The sequence below is a fragment of the Gadus morhua genome, chromosome 5 (genome assembly GCF_902167405.1).
Source record: "Gadus morhua chromosome 5, gadMor3.0, whole genome shotgun sequence".
NCBI lineage: Eukaryota > Metazoa > Chordata > Actinopteri > Gadiformes > Gadidae > Gadus > Gadus morhua.
In genome coordinates, this window is record NC_044052.1 from 405,591 (window position 1) to 422,155 (window position 16,565).

The 16,565-nt window shown below is 39.4% G+C and overlaps 17 non-coding genes across 17 annotated transcripts; all 17 read right to left on the bottom strand.

Annotated features, from left to right (window-relative positions):
• Window positions 1-122: 122 nt before the first annotated feature.
• Window positions 123-195, bottom strand: trnar-acg (transfer RNA arginine (anticodon ACG)). The gene has a single exon. It is a non-coding gene; the product is annotated as a tRNA-Arg (tRNA).
• A 1,073-nt stretch (window positions 196-1,268) lies between these two features.
• Window positions 1,269-1,341, bottom strand: trnar-acg (transfer RNA arginine (anticodon ACG)). Its single transcript has one exon. It is a non-coding gene; the product is annotated as a tRNA-Arg (tRNA).
• Window positions 1,342-1,802: 461 nt separating this feature from the next.
• trnar-acg (transfer RNA arginine (anticodon ACG)) lies at window positions 1,803-1,875 on the bottom strand. The gene has a single exon. It is a non-coding gene; the product is annotated as a tRNA-Arg (tRNA).
• Window positions 1,876-2,373: 498 nt separating this feature from the next.
• On the bottom strand, window positions 2,374-2,446 carry trnar-acg (transfer RNA arginine (anticodon ACG)). Its single transcript has one exon. It is a non-coding gene; the product is annotated as a tRNA-Arg (tRNA).
• A 461-nt stretch (window positions 2,447-2,907) lies between these two features.
• trnar-acg (transfer RNA arginine (anticodon ACG)) lies at window positions 2,908-2,980 on the bottom strand. Its single transcript has one exon. It is a non-coding gene; the product is annotated as a tRNA-Arg (tRNA).
• Window positions 2,981-3,439: 459 nt separating this feature from the next.
• trnar-acg (transfer RNA arginine (anticodon ACG)) lies at window positions 3,440-3,512 on the bottom strand. The gene has a single exon. It is a non-coding gene; the product is annotated as a tRNA-Arg (tRNA).
• Window positions 3,513-4,540: 1,028 nt separating this feature from the next.
• Window positions 4,541-4,613, bottom strand: trnar-acg (transfer RNA arginine (anticodon ACG)). The gene has a single exon. It is a non-coding gene; the product is annotated as a tRNA-Arg (tRNA).
• Window positions 4,614-5,073: 460 nt separating this feature from the next.
• trnar-acg (transfer RNA arginine (anticodon ACG)) lies at window positions 5,074-5,146 on the bottom strand. Its single transcript has one exon. It is a non-coding gene; the product is annotated as a tRNA-Arg (tRNA).
• A 1,521-nt stretch (window positions 5,147-6,667) lies between these two features.
• Window positions 6,668-6,740, bottom strand: trnar-acg (transfer RNA arginine (anticodon ACG)). The gene has a single exon. It is a non-coding gene; the product is annotated as a tRNA-Arg (tRNA).
• A 1,030-nt stretch (window positions 6,741-7,770) lies between these two features.
• On the bottom strand, window positions 7,771-7,843 carry trnar-acg (transfer RNA arginine (anticodon ACG)). The gene has a single exon. It is a non-coding gene; the product is annotated as a tRNA-Arg (tRNA).
• Window positions 7,844-8,302: 459 nt separating this feature from the next.
• trnar-acg (transfer RNA arginine (anticodon ACG)) lies at window positions 8,303-8,375 on the bottom strand. Its single transcript has one exon. It is a non-coding gene; the product is annotated as a tRNA-Arg (tRNA).
• A 458-nt stretch (window positions 8,376-8,833) lies between these two features.
• On the bottom strand, window positions 8,834-8,906 carry trnar-acg (transfer RNA arginine (anticodon ACG)). Its single transcript has one exon. It is a non-coding gene; the product is annotated as a tRNA-Arg (tRNA).
• Window positions 8,907-9,403: 497 nt separating this feature from the next.
• Window positions 9,404-9,476, bottom strand: trnar-acg (transfer RNA arginine (anticodon ACG)). Its single transcript has one exon. It is a non-coding gene; the product is annotated as a tRNA-Arg (tRNA).
• A 2,094-nt stretch (window positions 9,477-11,570) lies between these two features.
• trnar-acg (transfer RNA arginine (anticodon ACG)) lies at window positions 11,571-11,643 on the bottom strand. Its single transcript has one exon. It is a non-coding gene; the product is annotated as a tRNA-Arg (tRNA).
• Window positions 11,644-12,046: 403 nt separating this feature from the next.
• trnar-acg (transfer RNA arginine (anticodon ACG)) lies at window positions 12,047-12,119 on the bottom strand. Its single transcript has one exon. It is a non-coding gene; the product is annotated as a tRNA-Arg (tRNA).
• A 1,522-nt stretch (window positions 12,120-13,641) lies between these two features.
• trnar-acg (transfer RNA arginine (anticodon ACG)) lies at window positions 13,642-13,714 on the bottom strand. Its single transcript has one exon. It is a non-coding gene; the product is annotated as a tRNA-Arg (tRNA).
• Window positions 13,715-16,244: 2,530 nt separating this feature from the next.
• On the bottom strand, window positions 16,245-16,317 carry trnar-acg (transfer RNA arginine (anticodon ACG)). The gene has a single exon. It is a non-coding gene; the product is annotated as a tRNA-Arg (tRNA).
• Window positions 16,318-16,565: the final 248 nt, after the last annotated feature.

Consider the following 16,565-nt stretch of genomic DNA (forward strand, 5'->3'; position numbering starts at 1 on the left):
AAAAAGTGAAATAGAATGATATCACCCCATAAAATTCCTTGTTCCTACCTCTATTTTGTGTGGTGCATGATATTCTTTGGAATAATAACCCAGCATAAGTTTTTCGGCATTTTAAAATCTTTCAAGCTAGCCAGGAGTCGAACCTGGAATCTTCTGATCCGTAGTCAGACGCGTTATCCATTGCGCCACTAGCCCACCAGCTTAAGTTCAGACCTTCATTAAAATACGTCCAATAAGAAAGGACGCTTGCTTTAAAATTCTCATTCCAAGCCCATTTTTCTCATTGTGAAAGTCAAATGGCTGACCATAGCTAGGTATGAATATGGCGCATTCAATCTTGTTGGGGAAATGAGCTTTTCTTTTAGAACAAAAGAAAAGCTAATTTCTTTCATGGCTTTTGTACTTCAGCTCCTTCCACTGAGTATTCGTGCTCGGTGAGAACGAATAATCCCGATGGCTCGGACTTAGATTCTTCTCGCTTAGCAGACTTCTAACACGTCTACAAACGTCATATATATAGAGTCTAAAGCAAAGGAAAAAGTGAAATAGAATGATATCACCCCATAACATTCCTTGTTCCTACCTCTATTGTTCATTGTGAAACTCAAATGTCTACCCTGAGAGCAATTTGGTGTGGTGCATGTTATTCTTTGGAATAATTACCCAGCATAAGTTTTTAGCCATTATAAAATCTTTCGTGCTAGCCAGGAGTCGAACCTGGAATCTTCTGATCCGTAGTCAGACGCATTATCCATTGCGCCACTGACCCAACTTTTACAGCACGGACCTTCATTAAAATTCGTCCATTAAGAACGGACGCTTGCTTTAAAATTCTCATTCCAAGCCCATTTTTCTCATTGTGAAAGTCAAATGGCAGACCATAGCTAGGTATGAATATGGCGCATTCAATCTTGTTGGGGAAATGAGCTTTTCTTTTAGAACAAAAGAAAAGCTAATTTCTTTCGTGGCTTTTGTACTTCAGCTCCTTCCACTGAGTATTCGTGCTCGGTGAGAACGAATAATCCCGATGGCTCGGACTTAGATTCTTCTCGCTTAGCAGACTTCTAACACGTCTACAAACGTCATATAAAAGTCTAAAGCAAAGGAAAAAGTGAAATAGAATGATATCACCCCATAACAATTCCTTGTTCCTACCTCTATTGTTCATTGTGAAACTCAAATGTCTACCCTGAGAGCAATTTGGTGTGGTGCATGTTATTCTTTGGAATAATTACCCAGCATAAGTTTTTAGCCATTATAAAATCTTTCGTGCTAGCCAGGAGTCGAACCTGGAATCTTCTGATCCGTAGTCAGACGCGTTATCCATTGCGCCACTGACCCAACTTTTACAGCACAGACCTTCATTAAAATTACGTCCAATAAGAACGGACGCTTGCTTTAAAATTCTCATTCCAAGCCCATTTTTCTCATTGTGAAAGTCAAATGGCTGACCATAGCTAGGTATGAATATGGCGCATTCAATCTTGTTGGGGAAATTAGCTTTTCTTTTAGAACAAAAGAAAAGCTAATTTCTTTCAGTGGCTTTTGTACTTCAGCTCCTTCCACTGAGTATTCGTACTCGGTGAGAACGAATACTCCCGATGGCTCGGACTTAGATTCTTCTCGCTTAGCAGACTTCTAACACGTCTACAAACGTCATATAAAAGTCTAAAGCAAAGGAAAAAGTGAAATAGAATGATATCACCCCATAAAATTCCTTGTTCCTACCTCTATTTTGTGTGGTGCATGATATTCTTTGGAATAATAACCCAGCATAAGTTTTTCGGCATTTTAAAATATTTCGAGCTAGCCAGGAGTCGAACCTGGAATCTTCTGATCCGTAGTCAGACGCGTTATCCATTGCGCCACTAGCCCACCAGCTTTAAGTCAGACCTTCATTAAAATACGTCCAATAAGAAAGGACGCTTGCTTTAAAATTCTCATTCCAAGCCCATTTTTCTCATTGTGAAAGTCAAATGGCTGACCATAGCTAGGTATGAATATGGCGCATTCAATCTTGTTGGGGAAATGAGCTTTTCTTTTAGAACAAAAGAAAAGCTAATTTCTTTCATGGCTTTTGTACTTCAGCTCCTTCCACTGAGTATTCGTGCTCGGTGAGAACGAATAATCCCGATGGCTCGGACTTAGATTCTTCTCGCTTAGCAGACTTCTAGCACGTCTACAAACGTCATATAAAAGTCTAAAGCAAAGGAAAAAGTGAAATAGAATGATATCACCCCATAACATTCCTTGTTCCTACCTCTATTGTTCATTGTGAAACTCAAATGTCTACCCTGAGAGCAATTTGGTGTGGTGCATGATATTCTTTGGAATAATTACCCAGCATAAGTTTTTAGCCATTATAAAATCTTTCGAGCTAGCCAGGAGTCGAACCTGGAATCTTCTGATCCGTAGTCAGACGCGTTATCCATTGCGCCACTAGACCCAACATTTTACAGCACGGACCTTCATTAAAATTCGTCCAATAAGAACGGACGCTTGCTTTAAAATTCTCATTCCAAGCCCATTTTTCTCATTGTGAAAGTCAAATGGCAGACCATAGCTAGGTATGAATATGGCGCATTCAATCTTGTTGGGGAAATTAGCTTTTCTTTTAGAACAAAAGAAAAGCTAATTTCTTTCGTGGCTTTTGTACTTCAGCTCCTTCCACTGAGTATTCGTACTCGGTGAGAACGAATACTCCCGATGGCTCGGACTTAGATTCTTCTCGCTTAGCAGACTTCTAACACGTCTACAAACGTCATATAAAAGTCTAAAGCAAAGGAAAAAGTGAAATAGAATGATATCACCCCATAAAATTCCTTGTTCCTACCTCTATTTTGTGTGGTGCATGATATTCTTTGGAATAATAACCCAGCATAAGTTTTTCGGCATTTTAAAATCTTTCGAGCTAGCCAGGAGTCGAACCTGGAATCTTCTGATCCGTAGTCAGACGCGTTATCCATTGCGCCACTAGCCCAACTTTTATAGAACAGACCTTCATTAAAATTCGTCCAATAAGAACGGACGCTTGCTTTAAAATTCTCATTCCAAGCCCATTTTTCTCATTGTGAAAGTCAAATGGCTGACCATAGCTAGGTATGAATATGGCGCATTCAATCTTGTTGGGGAAATGAGCTTTTCTTTTAGAACAAAAGAAAAGCTAATTTCTTGCATGGCTTTTGTACTTCAGCTCCTTCCACTGAGTATTCGTACTCGGTGAGAACGAATACTCCCGATGGCTCGGACTTAAATTCTTTTCGCTTAGCAGACTTCTAACACGTCTACAAACGTCATATAAAAGTCTAAAGCAAAGGAAAAAGTGAAATAGAATGATATCACCCCATAAAGTTCCTTGTTCCTACCTCTATTTTGTGTGGTGCATGATATTCTTTGGAATAATAACCCAGCATAAGTTTTTCGGCATTTTAAAATCTTTCAAGCTAGCCAGGAGTCGAACCTGGAATCTTCTAATCCGTAGTCAGACGCGTTATCCATTGCGCCACTAGCCCACCATTTTAATTCAGACCTTCATTAAAATACGTCCAATAAGAACGGACGCTTGCTTTAAAATTCTCATTCCAAGCCCATTTTTCTCATTGTGAAAGTCAAATGGCTGACCATAGCTAGGTATGAATATGGCGCATTCAATCTTGTTGGGGAAATGAGCTTTTCTTTTAGAACAAAAGAAAAGCTAATTTCTTTCATGGCTTTTGTACTTCAGCTCCTTCCACTGAGTATTCGTACTCGGTGAGAACGAATAATCCCGATGGCTCGGACTTAGATTCTTCTCGCTTAGCAGACTTCTAACACGTCTACAAATGTCATATAAAAGTCTAAAGCAAAGGAAAAAGTGAAATAGAATGATATCAACCCATAAAATTCCTTGTTCCTACCTCTATTGTTCATTGTGAAACCCAAATGTCTACCCTGAGAGCAATTTGGTGTGGTGCATGTTATTCTTTGGAATAATTACCCAGCATAAATTTTTAGGCATTATAAAATCTTTCGAGCTAGCCAGGAGTCAAACCTGGAATCTTCTGATCCGTCGTCAGACGCATTATCCATTGCGCCACTAACCCAACTTTTACAGCACGGACCTTCATTAAAATTCGTCCAATAAGAACGGACGCTTGCTTTAAAATTCTCATTCCAAGCCCATTTTTCTCATTGTGAAAGTCAAATGGCAGACCATAGCTAGGTATGAATATGGCGCATTCAATCTTGTTGGGGAAATTAGCTTTTCTTTTAGAACAAAAGAAAAGCTAATTTCTTTCGTGGCTTTTGTACTTCAGCTCCTTCCACTGAGTATTCGTACTCGGTGAGAACGAATACTCCGATGGCTCGGACTTAGATTCTTCTCGCTTAGCAGACTTCTAACACGTCTACAAACGTCATATAAAAGTCTAAAGCAAAGGAAAAAGTGAAATAGAATGATATCACCCCATAAAATTCCTTGTTCCTACCTCTATTTTGTGTGGTGCATGATATTCTTTGGAATAATAACCCAGCATAAGTTTTTCGGCATTTTAAAATATTTCAAGCTAGCCAGGAGTCAAACCTGGAATCTTCTGATCCGTAGTCAGACGCGTTATCCATTGCGCCACTAGCCCAACTGGTACAACACAGACCTTCCTTAAAATACGTCCAATAAGAAAGGACGCTTGCTTTAAAATTCTCATTCCAAGCCCATTTTTCTCATTGTGAAAGTCAAATGGCTGACCATAGCTAGGTATGAATATGGCGCATTCAATCTTGTTGGGGAAATGAGCTTTTCTTTTAGAACAAAAGAAAAGCTAATTTCTTTCATGGCTTTTGTACTTCAGCTCCTTCCACTGAGTATTCGTACTCGGTGAGAACGAATACTCCCGATGGCATCGGACTTAGATTCTTCTCGCTTAGCAGACTTCTAACACGTCTACAAACGTCATATAAAAGTCTAAAGCAAAGGAAAAAGTGAAATAGAATGATATCACCCCATAAAATTCCTTGTTCCTACCTCTATTTTGTGTGGTGCATGATATTCTTTGGAATAATAACCCAGCATAAGTTTTTCGGCATTTTAAAATCTTTCAAGCTAGCCAGGAGTCGAACCTGGAATCTTCTGATCCGTAGTCAGACGCGTTATCCATTGCGCCACTAGCCCAACTTTTAATTCAGACCTTCATTAAAATACGTCCAATAAGAACGGACGCTTGCTTTAAAATTCTCATTCCAAGCCCATTTTTCTCATTGTGAAAGTCAAATGGCTGACCATAGCTAGGTATGAATATGGCGCATTCAATCTTGTTGGGGAAATGAGCTTTTCTTTTAGAACAAAAGAAAAGCTAATTTCTTTCATGGCTTTTGTACTTCAGCTCCTTCCACTGAGTATTCGTACTCGGTGAGAACGAATACTCCCGATGGCACGGACTTAGATTCTTCTCGCTTAGCAGACGTCTAATACGTCTACAAACGTCATATAAAAGTCTAAAGCAAAGGAAAAAGTGAAATAGAATGATATCACCCCATAAAATTCCTTGTTCCTACCTCTATTTTGTGTGGTGCATGATATTCTTTGGAATAATAACCCAGCATAAGTTTTTCGGCATTTTAAAATCTTTCAAGCTAGCCAGGAGTCGAACCGCGAATCTTCTGATCCGTAGTCAGACGCGTTATCCATTGCGCCACTAGCCCACCAATTTAATTCAGACCTTCATTAAAATACGTCCAATAAGAACGGACGCTTGCTTTAAAATTCTCATTCCAAGCCCATTTTTCTCATTGTGAAAGTCAAATGGCAGACCATAGCTAGGTATGAATATGGCGCATTCAATCTTGTTGGGGAAATTGAGCTTTTCTTTTAGAACAAAAGAAAAGCTAATTTCTTTCGTGGCTTTTGTACTTCAGCTCCTTCCACTGAGTATTCGTACTCGGTGAGAACGAATACTCCCGATGGCTCGGACTTAGATTCTTCTCGCTTAGCAGACTTCTAACACGTCTACAAACGTCATATAAAAGTCTAAAGCAAAGGAAAAAGTGAAATAGAATGATATCACCCCATAAAATTCCTTGTTCCTACCTCTATTTGGTGTGGTGCATGATATTCTTTGGAATAATAACCCAGCATAAGTTTTTCGGCATTTTAAAATATTTCAAGCTAGCCAGGAGTCGTACCTGGAATCTTCTAATCCGTAGTCAGACGCGTTATCCATTGCACCACTAGCCCAACTGTCACAACTCAGACCTTCCTTAAAATACGTCCAATAAGAAAGGACGCTTGCTTTAAAATTCTCATTCCAAGCCCATTTTTCTCATTGTGAAATTCAAATGGCTGACCATAGCTAGGTATGAATATGGCGCATTCAATCTTGTTGGGGAAATGAGCTTTTCTTTTAGAACAAAAGAAAAGCTAATTTCTTTCATGGCTTTTGTACTTCAGCTCCTTCCACTGAGTATTCGTACTCGGTGAGAACGAATACTCCCGATGGCACGGACTTAGATTCTTCTCGCTTTGCAGACTTCTAACACGTCTACAAATGTCATATAAAAGTCTAAAGCAAAGGAAAAAGTGAAATTGAATGATATCACCCCATAAAATTCCTTGTTCCTACCTCTATTTGGTGTGGTGCATGATATTCTTTGGAATAATAACCCAGCATGAGTTTTTCGGCATTTTAAAATCTTTCGAGCTAGCCAGGAGTCGAACCTGGAATCTTCTGATCCGTAGTCAGACGCGTTATCCATTGCTCCACTATCCCAACTACTTCAACACTGACCTTCCTTAAAATACGTCCAATAAGAAAGGACGCTTGCTTTAAAATTCTCATTCCAAGCCCATTTTTCTCATTGTGAAAGTCAAATGGCTGACCATAGCTAGGTATGAATATGGCGCATTCAATCTTGTTGGGGAAATGAGCTTTTCTTTTAGAACAAAAGAAAAGCTAATTTCTTTCATGGCTTTTGTACTTCAGCTCCTTCCACTGAGTATTCGTACTCGGTGAGAACGAATACTCCCGATGGCACGGACTTAGATTCTTCTCGCTTAGCAGACTTCTAACACGTCTACAAATGTCATATAAAAGTCTAAAGCAAAGGAAAAAGTGAAATTAGAATGATATCACCCCATAAAATTCCTTGTTCCTACCTCTATTTGGTGTGGTGCATGATATTCTTTGGAATAATAACCCAGCATAAGTTTTTCGGCATTTTAAAATCTTTCGACCTAGCCAGGAGTAAAACCTAGAATCTTCTGATCCGTAGTCAGACGCGTTATCCATTGCGCCACTAGCCCAATATTTTAATTCAGACCTTCATTAAAATACGTCCAATAAGAACGGACGCTTGCTTTAAAATTCTCATTCCAAGCCCATTTTTCTCATTGTGAAAGTCAAATGGCTGACCATAGCTAGGTATGAATATGGCGCATTCAATCTTGTTGGGGAAATGAGCTTTTCTTTTAGAACAAAAGAAAAGCTAATTTCTTTCGTGGCTTTTGTACTTCAGCTCCTTCCACTGAGTATTCGTACTCGGTGAGAACGAATACTCCCGATGGCTCGGACTTAGATTCTTCTCGCTTAGCAGACTTCTAACACGTCTACAAACGTGATATAAAAGTCTAAAGCAAAGGAAAAAGTGAAATAGAATGATATCACCCCATACAATTCCTTGTTCCTACCTCTATTGTTCATTGTGAAACTCAAATGTCTACCCTGAGAGCAATTTGGTGTGGTGCATGTTATTCTTTGGAATAATTACCCAGCATAAGTTTTTAGGCATTATAAAATCTTTCGAGCTAGCCAGGAGTCGAACCTGGAATCTTCTGATCCGTAGTCAGACGCGTTATCCATTGCGCCACTAGCCCAACTGGTACAACACTGACCTTCCTTAAAGTACGTCCAATAAGAAAGGACGCTTGCTTTAAAATTCTCATTCCAAGCCCATTTTTCTCATTGTGAAAGTCAAATGGCTGACCATAGCTAGGTATGAATATGGCGCATTCAATCTTGTTGGGGAAATTAGCTTTTCTTTTAGAACCAAAGAAAAGCTAATTTCTTTCATGGCTTTTGTACTTCAGCTCCTTCCACTGAGTATTCGTACTCGGTGAGAACGAATACTCCCGATGGCACGGACTTAGATTCTTCTCGCTTAGCAGACGTCTAATACGTCTACAAACGTCATATAAAAGTCTAAAGCAAAGGAAAAAGTGAAATAGAATGATATCACCCCATAAAGTTCCTTGTTCCTACCTCTATTTTGTGTGGTGCATGATATTCTTTGGAATAATAACCCAGCATAAGTTTTTCGGCATTTTAAAATCTTTCAAGCTAGCCAGGAGTCGAACCTGGAATCTTCTGATCCGTAGTCAGACGCGTTATCCATTGCGCCACTAGCCCACCATTTTAATTCAGACCTTCATTAAAATACGTCCAATAAGAACGGACGCTTGCTTTAAAATTCTCATTCCAAGCCCATTTTTCTCATTGTGAAAGTCAAATGGCTGACCATAGCTAGGTATGAATATGGCGCATTCAATCTTGTTGGGGAAATGAGCTTTTCTTTTAGAACAAAAGAAAAGCTAATTTCTTTCATGGCTGTTGTACTTCAGCTCCTTCCACTGAGTATTCGTACTCGGTGAGAACGAATACTCCCGATGGCACGGACTTAGATTCTTCTCGCTTTGCAGACTTCTAACACGTCTGCAAATGTCATATAAAAGTCTAAAGCAAAGGAAAAAGTGAAATTGAATGATATCACCCCATAAAATTCCTTGTTCCTACCTCTATTTGGTGTGGTGCATGATATTCTTTGGAATAATAACCCAGCATAAGTTTTTCGGCATTTTAAAATCTTTCGACCTAGCCAGGAGTCGAACCTAGAATCTTCTGATCCGTAGTCAGACGCGTTATCCATTGCGCCACTAGCCCACTATTTTAATTCAGACCTTCATTAAAATACGTCCAATAAGAACGGACGCTTGCTTTAAAATTCTCATTCCAAGCCCATTTTTCTCATTGTGAAAGTCAAATGGCTGACCATAGCTAGGTATGAATATGGCGCATTCAATCTTGTTGGGGAAATGAGCTTTTCTTTTAGAACAAAAGAAAAGCTAATTTCTTTCGTGGCTTTTGTACTTCAGCTCCTTCCACTGAGTATTCGTACTCGGTGAGAACGAATACTCCCGATGGCTCGGACTTAGATTCTTCTCGCTTAGCAGACTTCTAACCCGTCTACAAACGTGATATAAAAGTCTAAAGCAAAGGAAAAAGTGAAATAGAATGATATCACCCCATACAATTCCTTGTTCCTACCTCTATTGTTCATTGTGAAACTCAAATGTCTACCCTGAGAGCAATTTGGTGTGGTGCATGTTATTCTTTGGAATAATTACCCAGCATAAGTTTTTAGGCATTATAAAATCATTCGAGCTAGCCAGGAGTCGAACCTGGAATCTTCTGATCCGTAGTCAGACGCGTTATCCATTGCGCCACTAGCCCAACTGGTACAACACAGACCTTCCTTAAAGTACGTCCAATAAGAAAGGACGCTTGCTTTAAAATTCTCATTCCAAGCCCATTTTTCTCATTGTGAAAGTCAAATGGCTGACCATAGCTAGGTATGAATATGGCGCATTCAATCTTGTTGGGGAAATGAGCTTTTCTTTTAGAACAAAAGAAAAGCTAATTTCTTTCATGGCTTTTGTACTTCAGCTCCTTCCACTGAGTATTCGTACTCGGTGAGAACGAATACTCCCGATGGCACGGACTTAGATTCTTCTCGCTTAGCAGACGTCTAATACGTCTACAAACGTCATATAAAAGTCCAAAGCAAAGGAAAAAGTGAAATAGAATGATATCACCCCATAAAATTCCTTGTTCCTACCTCTATTTTGTGTGTTGCATGATATTCTTTGGAATAATTACCCAGCATAAGTTTTTCGGCATTTTAAAATCTTTCAAGCTAGCCAGGAGTCGAACCGCGAATCTTTTGATCCGCAGTCAGACGCGTTATCCATTGCGCCACTAGCCCACCAATTTAATTCAGACCTTCATTAAAATACGTCCAATAAGAACGGACACTTGCTTTAAAATTCTCATTCCAAGCCCATTTTTCTCATTGTGAAAGTCAAATGGCAGACCATAGCTAGGTATGAATATGGCGCATTCAATCTTGTTGGGGAAATTGGCTTTTCTTTTAGAACAAAAGAAAAGTTAAAATTTCTTTCGTGGCTTTTGTACTTCAGCTCCTTCCACTGAGTATTCGTCCTCGGTGAGAACGAATACTCCCGATGGCTCGGACTTAGATTCTTTTCGCTTAGCAGACTGCTAACACGTCTACAAACGTCATATAAAAGTCTAAAGCAAAGGAAAAAGTGAAATAGAATGATATCACCCCATACAATTCCTTGTTCCTACCTCTATTTGGTGTGGTGCATGATATTCTTTGGAATAATAACCCAGCATAAGTTTTTCGGCTTTTTAAAATATTTCAAGCTAGCCAGGAGTCGTACCTGGAATCTTCTAATCCGTAGTCAGACGCGTTATCCATTGCACCACTAGCCCAACTGTCACAACTCAGACCTTCCTTAAAATACGTCCAATAAGAAAGGACGCTTGCTTTAAAATTCTCATTCCAAGCCCATTTTTCTCATTGTGAAATTCAAATGGCTGACCATAGCTAGGTATGAATATGGCGCATTCAATCTTGTTGGGGAAATGAGCTTTTCTTTTAGAACAAAAGAAAAGCTAATTTCTTTCATGGCTTTTGTACTTCAGCTCCTTCCACTGAGTATTCGTACTCGGTGAGAACGAATACTCCCGATGGCACGGACTTAGATTCTTCTCGCTTTGCAGACTTCTAACACGTCTACAAATGTCATATAAAAGTCTAAAGCAAAGGAAAAAGTGAAATTGAATGATATCACCCCATAAAATTCCTTGTTCCTACCTCTATTTGGTGTGGTGCATGATATTCTTTGGAATAATAACCCAGCATAAGTTTTTCGGCATTTTAAAATCTTTCGACCTAGCCAGGAGTAAAACCTAGAATCTTCTGATCCGTAGTCAGACGCGTTATCCATTGCGCCACTAGCCCAATATTTTAAATCAGACCTTCATTAAAATACGTCCAATAAGAACGGACGCTTGCTTTAAAATTCTCATTCCAAGCCCATTTTTCTCATTGTGAAAGTCAAATGGCTGACCATAGCTAGGTATGAATATGGCGCATTCAATCTTGTTGGGGAAATGAGCTTTTCTTTTAGAACAAAAGAAAAGCTAATTTCTTTCGTGGCTTTTGTACTTCAGCTCCTTCCACTGAGTATTCGTACTCGGTGAGAACGAATACTCCCGATGGCTCGGACTTAGATTCTTCTCGCTTAGCAGACTTCTAACACGTCTACAAACGTGATATAAAAGTCTAAAGCAAAGGAAAAAGTGAAATAGAATGATATCACCCCATACAATTCCTTGTTCCTACCTCTATTGTTCATTGTGAAACTCAAATGTCTACCCTGAGAGCAATTTGGTGTGGTGCATGTTATTCTTTGGAATAATTACCCAGCATAAGTTTTTAGGCATTATAAAATCTTTCTAGCTAGCCAGGAGTCGAACCTGGAATCTTCTGATGCGTAGTCAGACGCGTTATCCATTGCGCCACTAGCCCAACTGGTATAACACAGACCTTCCTTAAAGTACGTCCAATAAGAAAGGTTCTCACCGAGTACGAATACTCAGTGGAAGGAGCTGAAGTACAAAAGCCATGAAAGAAATTAGCTTTTCTTTGGTTCTAAAAGAAAAGCTCATTTCCCCAAGAACGAATACTCCCGATGGCTCGGACTTAGATTCTTCTCGCTTAGCAGACTTCTAACCCGTCTACAAACGTGATATAAAAGTCTAAAGCAAAGGAAAAAGTGAAATAGAATGATATCACCCCATACAATTCCTTGTTCCTACCTCTATTGTTCATTGTGAAACTCAAATGTCTACCCTGAGAGCAATTTGGTGTGGTGCATGTTATTGTTTGGAATAATTACCCAGCATAAGTTTTTAGGCATTATAAAATCTTTCGAGCTAGCCAGGAGTCGAACCTGGAATCTTCTGATCCGTAGTCAGACGCGTTATCCATTGCGCCACTAGCCCAACTGGTACAACACAGACCTTCCTTAAAGAACGTCCAATAAGAAAGGACGCTTGCTTTAAAATTCTCATTCCAAGCCCATTTTTCTCATTGTGAAAGTCAAATGGCTGACCATAGCTAGGTATGAATATGGCGCATTCAATCTTGTTGGGGAAATGAGCTTTTCTTTTAGAACCAAAGAAAAGCTAATTTCTTTCATGGCTTTTGTACTTCAGCTCCTTCCACTGAGTATTCGTACTCGGTGAGAACGAATACTCCCGATGGCACGGACTTAGATTCTTCTCGCTTAGCAGACGTCTAATACGTCTACAAACGTCATATAAAAGTCAAAAGCAAAGGAAAAAGTGAAATAGAATGATATCACCCCATAAAGTTCCTTTTTCCTACCTCTATTTTGTGTGGTGCATGATATTCTTTGGAATAATAACCCAGCATAAGTTTTTCGGCATTTTAAAATCTTTCAAGCTAGCCAGGAGTCGAACCGCGAATCTTCTGATCCGCAGTCAGACGCGTTATCCATTGCGCCACTAGCCCACCATTTTAATTCAGACCTTCATTAAAATACGTCCAATAAGAACGGACGCTTGCTTTAAAATTCTCATTCCAAGCCCATTTTTCTCATTGTGAAAGTCAAATGGCTGACCATAGCTAGGTATGAATATGGCGCATTCAATCTTGTTGGGGAAATGAGCTTTTCTTTTAGAACAAAAGAAAAGCTAATTTCTTTCATGGCTTTTGTACTTCAGCTCCTTCCACTGAGTATTCGTACTCGGTGAGAATGAATACTCCCGATGGCTCGGACTTAGATTCTTTTCGCTTAGCAGACTGCTAACACGTCTACAAACGTCATATAAAAGTCTAAAGCAAAGGAAAAAGTGAAATAGAATGATATCACCCCATACAATTCCTTGTTCCTACCTCTATTTGGTGTGGTGCATGATATTCTTTGGAATAATAACCCAGCATAAGTTTTTCGGCTTTTTAAAATATTTCAAGCTAGCCAGGAGTCGTACCTGGAATCTTCTAATCCGTAGTCAGACGTTTTATCCATTGCACCACTAGCCCAACTGTCACAACTCAGACCTTCCTTAAAATACGTCCAATAAGAAAGGACGCTTGCTTTAAAATTCTCATTCCAAGCCCATTTTTCTCATTGTGAAATTCAAATGGCTGACCATAGCTAGGTATGAATATGGCGCATTCAATCTTGTTGGGGAAATGAGCTTTTCTTTTAGAACAAAAGAAAAGCTAATTTCTTTCATGGCTTTTGTACTTCAGCTCCTTCCACTGAGTATTCGTACTCGGTGAGAACGAATACTCCCGATGGCACGGACTTAGATTCTTCTCGCTTTGCAGACTTCTAACACGTCTACAAATGTCATATAAAAGTCTAAAGCAAAGGAAAAAGTGAAATTGAATGATATCACCCCATAAAATTCCTTGTTCCTACCTCTATTTGGTGTGGTGCATGATATTCTTTGGAATAATAACCCAGCATGAGTTTTTCGGCATTTTAAAATCTTTCGAGCTAGCCAGGAGTCGAACCTGGAATCTTCTGATCCGTAGTCAGACGCGTTATCCATTGCTCCACTAACCCAACTACTTCAACACTGACCTTCCTTAAAATACGTCCAATAAGAAAGGACGCTTGCTTTAAAGTTCTCATTCCAAGCCCATTTTTCTCATTGTGAAATTCAAATGGCTGACCATAGCTAGGTATGAATATGGTGCATTCAATCTTGTTGGGGTAATGAGCTTTTCTTTTAGAACAAAAGACATGCTAATTTCTTTCATGGCTGTTGTACTTCAGCTCCTTCCACTGAGTATTCGTACTCGGTGAGAACGAATACTCCCGATGGCACGGACTTAGAGTCTTCTCGCTTTGCAGACTTCTAACACGTCTGCAAATGTCATATAAAAGTCTAAAGCAAAGGAAAAAGTGAAATTGAATGATATCACCCCATAAAATTCCTTGTTCCTACCTCTATTTGGTGTGGTGCATGATATTCTTTGGAATAATAACCCAGCATAAGTTTTTCGGCATTTTAAAATCTTTCGACCTAGCCAGGAGTAAAACCTAGAATTTTCTGATCCGTAGTCAGACGCGTTATCCATTGCGCCACTAGCCCAATATTTTAATTCGGACCTTCATTAAAATACGTCCAATAAGAACGGACGCTTGCTTTAAAATTCTAATTCCAAGCCCATTTTTCTCATTGTGAAAGTCAAATGGCTGACCATAGCTAGGTATGAATATGGCGCATTCAATCTTGTTGGGGAAATGAGCTTTTCTTTTAGAACAAAAGAAAAGCTAATTTCTTTCGTGGCTTTTGTACTTCAGCTCCTTCCACTGAGTATTCGTACTCGGTGAGAACGAATACTCCCGATGGCTCGGACTTAGATTCTTCTCGCTTAGCAGACTTCTAACACGTCTACAAACGTGATATAAAAGTCTAAAGCAAAGGAAAAAGTGAAATAGAATGATATCACCCCATACAATTCCTTGTTCCTACCTCTATTGTTCATTGTGAAACTCAAATGTCTACCCTGAGAGCAATTTGGTGTGGTGCATGTTATTCTTTGGAATAATTACCCAGCATAAGCTTTTAGGCATTATAAAATCTTTCGAGCTAGCCAGGAGTCGAACCTGGAATCTTCTGATCCGTAGTCAGACGTTTTATCCATTGCGCCACTAGCCAAACTGGTACAACACAGACCTTCCTTAAAGTACGTCCAATAAGAAAGGTTCTCACCGAGTACGAATACTCAGTGGAAGGAGCTGAAGTACAAAAGCCATGAAAGAAATTAGCTTTTCTTTGGTTCTAAAAGAAAAGCTCATTTCCCCAAGAACGAATACTCCCGATGGCTCGGACTTAGATTCTTCTCGCTTAGCAGACTTCTAACACGTCTACAAACGTCATATAAAAGTCTAAAGCAAAGGAAAAAGTGAAATAGAATGATATCACCCCATACAATTCCTTGTTCCTACCTCTATTTGGTGTGGTGCATGATATTCTTTGGAATAATAACCCAGCATAAGTTTTTCGGCTTTTTAAAATATTTCAAGCTAGCCAGGATTCGTACCTGGAATCTTCTAATCCGTAGTCAGACGCGTTATCCATTGCACCACTAGCCCAACTGTCACAAATCAGACCTTCCTTAAAATACGTCCAATAAGAAAGGACGCTTGCTTTAAAATTCTCATTCCAAGCCCATTTTTCTCATTGTGAAATTCAAATGGCTGACCATAGCTAGGTATGAATATGGCGCATTCAATCTTGTTGGGGAAATGAGCTTTTCTTTTAGAACAAAAGAAAAGCTAATTTCTTTCATGGCTTTTGTACTTCAGCTCCTTCCACTGAGTATTCGTACTCGGTGAGAACGAATACTCCCGATGGCACGGACTTAGATTCTTCTCGCTTTGCAGACTTCTAACACGTCTACAAATGTCATATAAAAGTCTAAAGCAAAGGAAAAAGTGAAATTGAATGATATCAACCCATAAAATTCCTTGTTCCTACCTCTATTTGGTGTGGTGCATGATATTCTTTGGAATAATAACCCAGCATGAGTTTTTCGGCATTTTAAAATCTTTCGAGCTAGCCAGGAGTCGAACCTGGAATCTTCTGATCCGTAGTCAGACGCGTTATCCATTGCTCCACTAACCGAACTATTTCAACACTGACCTTCCTTAAAATACGTCCAATAAGAAAGGACGCTTGCTTTAAAATTCTCATTCCAAGCCCATTTTTCTCATTGTGAAATTCAAATGGCTGACCATAGCTAGGTATGAATATGGTGCATTCAATCTTGTTGGGGTAATGAGCTTTTCTTTTAGAACAAAAGAAAAGCTAATTTCTTTCATGGCTTTTGTACTTCAGCTCCTTCCACTGAGTATTCGTACTCGGTGAGAACGAATACTCCCGATGGCACGGACTTAGATTCTTCTCGCTTAGCAGACGTCTAATACGTCTACAAACGTCATATAAAAGTCTAAAGCAAAGGAAAAAGTGAAATAGAATGATATCACCCCATAAAGTTCCTTGTTCCTACCTCTATTTTGTGTGGTGCATGATATTCTTTGGAATAATAACCCAGCATAAGTTTTTCGGCATTTTAAAATCTTTCAAGCTAGCCAGGAGTCGAACCTAGAATCTTCTGATCCGTAGTCAGACGCGTTATCCATTGCGCCACTAGCCCACTAATTTAATTCAGACCTTCATTAAAATACGTCCAATAAGAACGGAGGCTTGCTTTAAAATTCTCATTCCAAGCCCATTTTTCTCATTGTGAAAGTCAAATGGCAGACCATAGCTAGGTATGAATATGGCGCATTCAATCTTGTTGGGGAAATTGGCTTTTCTTTTAGAACAAAAGAAAAGTTAATTTCTTTCGTGGCTTTTGTACTTCAGCTCCTTCCACTGAGTATTCGTACTCGGTGAGAACGA